General features: G+C 37.5%; 1 pseudogene; it reads left to right on the top strand.

Moving 5' to 3' along the window:
• The first annotated feature begins 1,009 nt into the window (after positions 1-1,009).
• LOC116089379 lies at positions 1,010-1,619 on the top strand (annotated as a pseudogene).
• The last annotated feature ends 6,188 nt before the right edge of the window (positions 1,620-7,807 follow it).

Below are 7,807 nucleotides of genomic sequence, written 5' to 3'. Positions count from 1 at the left end.
ATCAGGGAAGAAATTAATAAAATGAAAATATAAAATATACAAAAAACCAATGAAGTAAAGAAGTGGTTTTATGCAGCTATGAAAGCTACTGGGGAGAAGAGTCATCAGTTGTCTGATGACACTTGTGTACTAGTGGCATGATTGTTATGGGGTAATCAATCACTCTCTGATTAGATTGTGGGCCCACTCCACTGGAGAAAAATCATGCCTTGTACAGTAAACTGGTCAAAAGCCCTCAACTAGGGAGATTCTAGGCCCTATGGTGTTTTGCTAAATGGACATAGTATCAAGCTGCTAAATATTTGTGTTTGTACTTGCAGATTAGTGCTACTCTCAGCCTTAATCAGATAGGTTTCTTTTTACAGTGGATCAAGAAACTCATAATAATGACTTATGAGATTAAGGTAATTAGAATAAATGATTGTTACATCATCAGCCTTAAATAGGATGTTTGTATCAGTTCTTTCAAAGCTAAAGAAATAGCAGAGGTTGAGCAACCATTATGCAATGTTGAGGAGGACAGAGGGAGAGAAGTTTGAGTGAAGATGAAGCAGAAGCACATGGCCTGGGGAACCTGCAAGTAGCAGAGACTTCATGGCTGGGGAAGAAAGTGGTGTAGAGGCCTACTGCCCAGTGTATGCTTGCAGTGTATAAATACATAACTGAGTTGCATGTTGGAGATTTATCACAACACTACTCTAACCAATAGGCCAAGAGATCTCTAATTTTCAGTGGATCCCAGGTCTAGGCTTTGCAATTCATCTGAAGTGTTGTCAGTGTTGGGGACTAAGACCTCAACCTTCAGGATCTGGTTCTCTTTCCAAGTAAGAGCATCAAAACTGAATTGAAGAGTCTGTGACTAATTGTATCCACTGTGGAACAGTGTTTGTTTGTTTGTTTTTCGCTGATATGGGGAAATTCCCCAGGCCTTTTAAGATCACAAAAGTGCAAAATCTGAAGTCAATATCTAATTTGAAATATTAAAAGTGGATACAAAACTATTTCTGCAATGCAGACAATTAAATGTATTGTTGGTAACGATGGTACTGTTGGTAAAAGATGTCTCTTGATATCCTGTAAAACAAACAAATTTCCAAGGTAGTATGTACCAACTGTTTTTGACAACTATGTAGTCTCAGCTATGATTGGTAGAGAGCCATATACTCTTGGACTTTTTGATACTATAAGTCAAGAGGATCATGACAGACTGGTCACTAAGTTATCCACAGACAGATGTTTTTCTAGTATGTCTTTCAGTGGTCTCTTCATTCTCATTTGAAAATGTAAAAGAAAAGTGGGCCCCTGAGATAAATCTCAACCATCAAAAGACTCCTTTCTTCCTTATTGGGATGCAAACGGGCCTCAGAGATGACGGTTCTACTATTGAGAAACTTACCAGGAACAAACGGAAGCCTATTACTCCAGAGACTGCTGAAAAGCTGGTGCAGGATCTGAAGGCTGTCAAGTGTGTGGACTACTTGGCCCTCACACAGAAATGCCTAAAGAACGTGTTTGGCTGCCTCAGAGCTTCCAGAACCAAAGATGAGCCTCAAGCATGTGCTGCTCTAGAACACATCTCCAGAGCCCTTTCTAAACAGCTGGAGTTGGCATCATACTAAAAACAATGTTTAAATCAAGCTAAAGATTAAAAATAAAAACTCATTTCTGAAAAAAAAATCACAAAAGTTTGTATTGAGAATATTACTATAAGAGCAGAGGAAACAATGTGTTTTATTTATAATCTATGAGTAGATTTATCATAATATACATTGTCATTATATGCACAAAACAGTTCTTAACTTAATATTTCCAGTATCAAATAATTTCTCACCAAGCCAATGAATATAGCATTTAATACAATGCTCAAAATTATCCATTTGCAATGAACAGTCCTTTACTCTTGCCATTAAAACCCTTTGAAAATATTGAAAATTTTAAAGTCCAAAAACCCAAAGATTCCATCTCATGAACTAAAAAGCAAAGGACTGATTTTGGTGTTCATTTACTCACAAGATGCTTATTTAATTTGTTAAAACATTTGAATGTCCCAGTGGGTATGAAATGACAGTTGCCATGGTATTTCGTTATGGGCATGCACCGTGTGCACATGTGGGTATCGCCAATGGTGTAAGTAAGGCTCCAGCTGTATCCAGAATACAGCCTTTACAGCATTGCTTGTTAAACTGCTGTCAGTGTCCTACGTCACAGATCTCCAGGCTTCTTATCTAATGAATGTCTTAAGAACAGAGGCATTTCACCCTCTTTAAAAACTGGATTGGGCCTTCTGGTTTCTGTGTGCACCCAGAGCTGATCCTATGCCACAGCACTCATACCCAAATAACACCACCGGGAAAGATCAGGTCTCCCAGGAGTGCTGACAAGCCTGTGAGCAAAGGTAAGACCACTGCTTCTACTCAGAGGGACACGCCAAGAGACCTCAGGACACAGGACCCTGGGAGCAGCCTGGGAAAGGATCCTTCAGGTTTTGGTCTGCGCCCAGACTTGATCTTGTGCCACTGTGCTCCATACCCAAATACCTTCAGGATGGACCTGGCCTAGCAGGAATGCTGATACACTTGTGAGCACAGGTAAGACCACTCTTCTGCTCAAATTCCTGGCCCAAGAGGGACCTATCCTGAACCATCAGGATACAGAAACCAAGGAACAGCCAGGGACAAGAACTTCTGGTTTCTGTGTGCCCTGGAGCTGACCATGTATCACAGTGCTACATATACAAATACTGCCAGGAGAGAGCTGGTCTCGCAGGAGTGCTGACACACCTGTGAGAACAGGAGAGACAAGCAATGGTCAGAGACAGCAAGAACAGCTAGCACCAGAGATAACCAGATGATGAAAGGCAAGGACAAGAACATAAGCAACAGAAACCTAGGCTATTTGGTATCATCAGAACCCAGTTCTCTCACCACAGCGAGTCCTGGATATGCCAAAACATCAGAAAAACAAGACTCTGATTTAAAATCACATCTCATGATGATGAAAGAGGACTTTAAGAAGGAAATAAATAACTCTCTTAAAGAAATACAGGAGAACATAGGTAAACAGCTAGAAGCTCTTAAAGAGGAAACACAAAAATACCTTAAAGAATTACAGGAAAAGAACCAAACAGATAAAGGAATTAACAAAACTATCCAGGATCTAAAAATGGAAATAGAAACAATAAAGAAATCACAAAGGGAGACAACCATGGAGATAGGAAACCTGGGAAAGAGATCAGGAGTCATAGATGCAAGCTTCACTAACAGAATACAAGAGATAGAAGAGAGAATCTCAGGGCAGAAGGCACCATAGAAAACATTGACACAACAGTCAAAGAAAATGCAAAAGGCAAAAAGATCCTAATCCAAAACATCCAGGAAATCCAGGACACAATGAGAAGACCAAACCTAAGGATAACAGGTATAGAAGAGAGTGAAGATTCCCAACTTAAAGGATCAGTAAATATCTTCAACAAAATTATAGAAGAAAACTTCCCTAACCTAAAGAAAGAGATGCCCATGAACATACAAGAAGCCTGTAGAACTCTAAATAGATTGGACCAGAAAAGAAATTCCTCCTGTTGCATAATAGTCAAAACACCAAATGCACAAAACAAAGAAGGAATATTAAAAGCAGTAAGGGAAAAAGCTCAAGTAACATATAAAGGCAGGCCTATCAGAATTACACCAGACTTCTCACCACAGAATATGAAAGCTAGAAGATCCTTGGATACATCTCAAACAGACCCTAAAAGAAGACAAATGCCAGCCCACGTGACTATACCCAACAAAACTTAAAATTACCATAGATGGAGAAATCAAGATATTCCATGGCAAAACCAAATTTACACAATATCTTTCCACAAATCCAGCCCTACAAAGGATAATAGATGGTATAATAATGATGATAAATAATGTCAACACAAGGAGGGAACCTACACCCTAGAAAAAGCAAGAAAGTAATCTTCTTTCAACAAAACCAAAAGAAGTTAGCCACACAAACAAAGATAACATCAAAAATAACAGGAAGCAACAATAACTATTTCTTAGTATTTCAACATCAATGGAATCAATCCCCCCAATAAAAAGACATAGACTAACAGGCTGGATACATAAACAGAGATGCCGCACACAGGAGATGCACCTCAGTGACAGACAGACTCTACATCAAAGTAAAAGGCTGGAAAACAATTTACCAATGAAATGGTCACAAGAAGCAAGCTGGAGTAGCCATTCTAATATCAAATAAAATCAACTTTCAACCAAAAGTTATCAAAAAGGATAAGGAAGGACACTTCATATTCATCAAAGAAAAAAAATCTACCAAGAAGATCTCTCAATGCTGAACATCTATGCTCCAAATGCAAGGGCATCCACATTCTTAAAAAGAACTTTACTAAAGCTCAAAGCACACATTGCACCTCACACAATAAAAGTGGGAGAATTAAACACCCCACTCTCATCAATGGACAGATCGTGGAAACACAAACTAAACAGAGACACAGTGAAACTAACAGAAGTTATGGACCAAATGGATTTAGCAGATATCTATAGAACATTTCATCCTAAATCAAAAGAATATACCTTCTTCTCAGCACTTCATGGTACCTTCTCCAAAACTGACCATCTAATTTGTCACAAAACAGACCTCAAAAGATTTAAGAAGATTGAAATAATCCCATGCATCCTATCAGATCACCATTGACTAAGGCTAGTCTTCAATAGCAACAAAACAGCAGAAAGCCCACATACACATGGAAGCTGAACAATGCCCTACTCAATGATAACTTTGTCAAGGAAGAAATAAAGAAATAAATTAAAGACTTTTTATAATTTAATGATAATGAAAGTACAACATACCCAAACTTATGGGACACAATGAAACCAGTGGTAAAAGGAAAATTCATAACTCTGAGTGCCTCCAAAAAGAAACTGGAGAAAGCATATACCAGCAACTTAACAACACACCTGAAAGCTCTAGAACAAAAAGAAGCAAATACACCCAAGAGGAGTAGATGGCAGGAAATAATAAAACTCAGGGCTAAAATCAACCAAGTATAAACAAAAAGAACTACACAAAGAATCAACAAAACCAGGAGCTGGTTCTTTGAGAAAATCAACAAGACAGATGAACCCTTAGCCAGATTAACCAGAGGACACAGAGACGGTATCCAAATTTTAAAAATTAGAAATGAAAAGGGACATATAACAACAGAAACTGAGGAAATTCAAAAATCATCAGATCCTAATGCAAAAACCTATACTCAACAAAACTGGACCATGTGTGTGAAATGGACAATTTTCTACCAAATACCTAAGTTAAATCAGGATCAGATAAACTACCTAAACATTCCCATAACTCCTGAAGAAATAGAAGCAGTCATTAAAAGTCTCCCAACCAAAAAAAGCCCATGATCAGATACATTTAGTACAGAATTCTATCAGACATTCAAAGAAGACCTAATACCAATACTCTTTAAACTATTCCACAAATAGAAACAGAAGGAACACTACCCAATTCATTCTATGAAGCCACAGTTACACTGCATATTCTCCCTTGGAGATAGAATGGTTTCTCTCTAATCAGGAACCTGTCACAATTTCCTTTCATAGAGGCCTTCATAAGAGATTTTTTTCTACTTCTATCATGTTTATAATGTCTTAAATAGATTTTAAAAACTGGTTGAGTGGATATTACCTTTAGCTTCAGAAGACATCATGTATTTTTAAGCAGCATTTAACTATTACAAATTATTTTGATGACTTAAATATGTCAATACTGAGTTGTATATTTTAAAATAAGTTTTATTAGTTTAATAAAAAAATCAAACACGCACAAAAAAAAAACTGGGTAGGATTTTCAGAAACAAGAAGTCTGTTTTTAATTAAATTTCCCTATTATTACATTAGTCCTTGAAGAACCTGGCAGGGTCAACACAAATTGGAATCAAAGTTTTGAGTCTCCTTCATCATGGAGTTTTGTCCCCAAAGTAGACCACTAAAGAGACATGTATTTCTCTTCAGAGTCTCTCTCAGAAATCTGTTCTGAGATTACCAAGTATCTGAACAGAAGCAATGTCTATCAAGTATCCACTGCCTCCGTTGTCACAGTGGACTCTGGGGCAAGCAAAGTCTCGAGGTTCATATGATCTAATGAAATTCCACAAAGCTAGAAGTAATCTTTGTGGCATCTTCAGCTATGTTAGCAAAAAAACTATCTATAAAAGTGCTGGATAGTACTTTAGACATGGCAGAGAATGTTTTATTTTGTTTATCTAAATTCTACATAGAAAATATTCTTGGCTTTAAAATAAAACAACTTTTTTCAAAAGATATTCACACCGGGCAATGGTGGCACATGCCTTTAATCCCAGCACTTGGGAGGCAGAGGCAGGCAGATTTCTGAGTTCAAGGCCAGCCTAGTCTACAGAGTGAGTTCCAGGACAGCCAGGGCTACACAGAGAAACCCTGCCTCAAAAACAAAACAAACAAACAAAAAAAGATATTCATGCAAAGATCTTATTGGCATCTATAATTTTCTTTCTAACAATGTCTTAAAAGATTGACTCTATAGCAGGATTGAGCCATCTGCTTTACTCAAATCTCCAAAGAGAGATATTTAAAATGGAGGGATGGATTCCCAGTCTTCAAGACACTATTAATGGCTGGAGTTAAAGGAGTATTTCAACCAGCCCTTCCTTATTTCCTTACAGGTCAAAGAACATCAGCCTGATATATCAGAAATGAAGAATAAAGTTGATGAGACCGCCTAAGACCCAGAGCCACAAGCTAAAAATTCTCCAGCTTTAGTTCAGATAAAGCCAACCTGAAATAGAGGCATTCTGACTTTGGTAATCTCTAACCAGTTCAATGTTTATTTAATGTCATCGGTGTATATTTGGTCCACAGGTGATGAGCATAATATGTTTTTAAGTATATTGTACTTTCTTCTTTAAAGCCCTCATAAATACACTGAACTTGAGAGACTAAGGTATCCATCTCTCTCAAGGACTGAGATAAAAGAGATAAGAGTGTCATTGCATGCACAATAGTTGAATCACAGAACATCATGTTGAAGTCAACCAGAATTAAAAATAGTCCTAAAAATTAAGCTTTGTAAGAGATAAAGGAATTTTCTAGATTTAGAAAATTCTTTATCTTTCTCTTTAATGAATGAAGAGGCAAATATAATTGACTTGAAAATATATTCATATATTTTTACACAGCTGACACGCAGATAGAACAGCAAAAATTGAGCTGGAAAGATGTCTCAGTGGTTATAAATACTGGCTTCTCTTCCAGAGGACAGAGGTTCAATTCCCAGCACCCACATGGTGATCCACAATCCTTATTTGCCAGGCACATAAGTGGTACACCGACATACGTGCAGAAAAAAAAAACACCCATATTCATAAAAAAAAAAAAACTTTTAAAGTCAACAAAAATTATGAAAGTCTACCTATTTCTTGACCAATACACTTTGAGGATAGAGAAGACGACAAAGAAAGGGGACTTCTGACCTACCCTACCCTCTCTGAACTAAAGTCCTAGAGAAGAGAAACTTTTAGAAAAGAAGGAAGGCAGTCCATTGCCCTCTGGTTCTCAGAACCAAGCAGCTATAGAACACAAAAGTCCAGCTGCCCTGAAGAATAAACAGGGCCGAAGTTAAAAAGTAATAATAATATAAAAGTACAGCCAAGGAGAACCAAGGCCTAATATCATTTCCAAGCTCTCTTTTGGTGGAGTAAGCCCAAGGTTCTCTACTTATTTCCAAGGAACAAATCAGGTGACTAGCAGTGGTTGACATTGGG

The sequence above is a fragment of the Mastomys coucha genome, unplaced genomic scaffold (assembly GCF_008632895.1).
Source record: "Mastomys coucha isolate ucsf_1 unplaced genomic scaffold, UCSF_Mcou_1 pScaffold14, whole genome shotgun sequence".
Classification (NCBI taxonomy): Eukaryota; Metazoa; Chordata; class Mammalia; order Rodentia; family Muridae; genus Mastomys; species Mastomys coucha.
The sequence above is the reverse complement of the archived record's forward strand: the minus strand, read 5'-3'. Positions and strand labels throughout refer to the sequence as shown.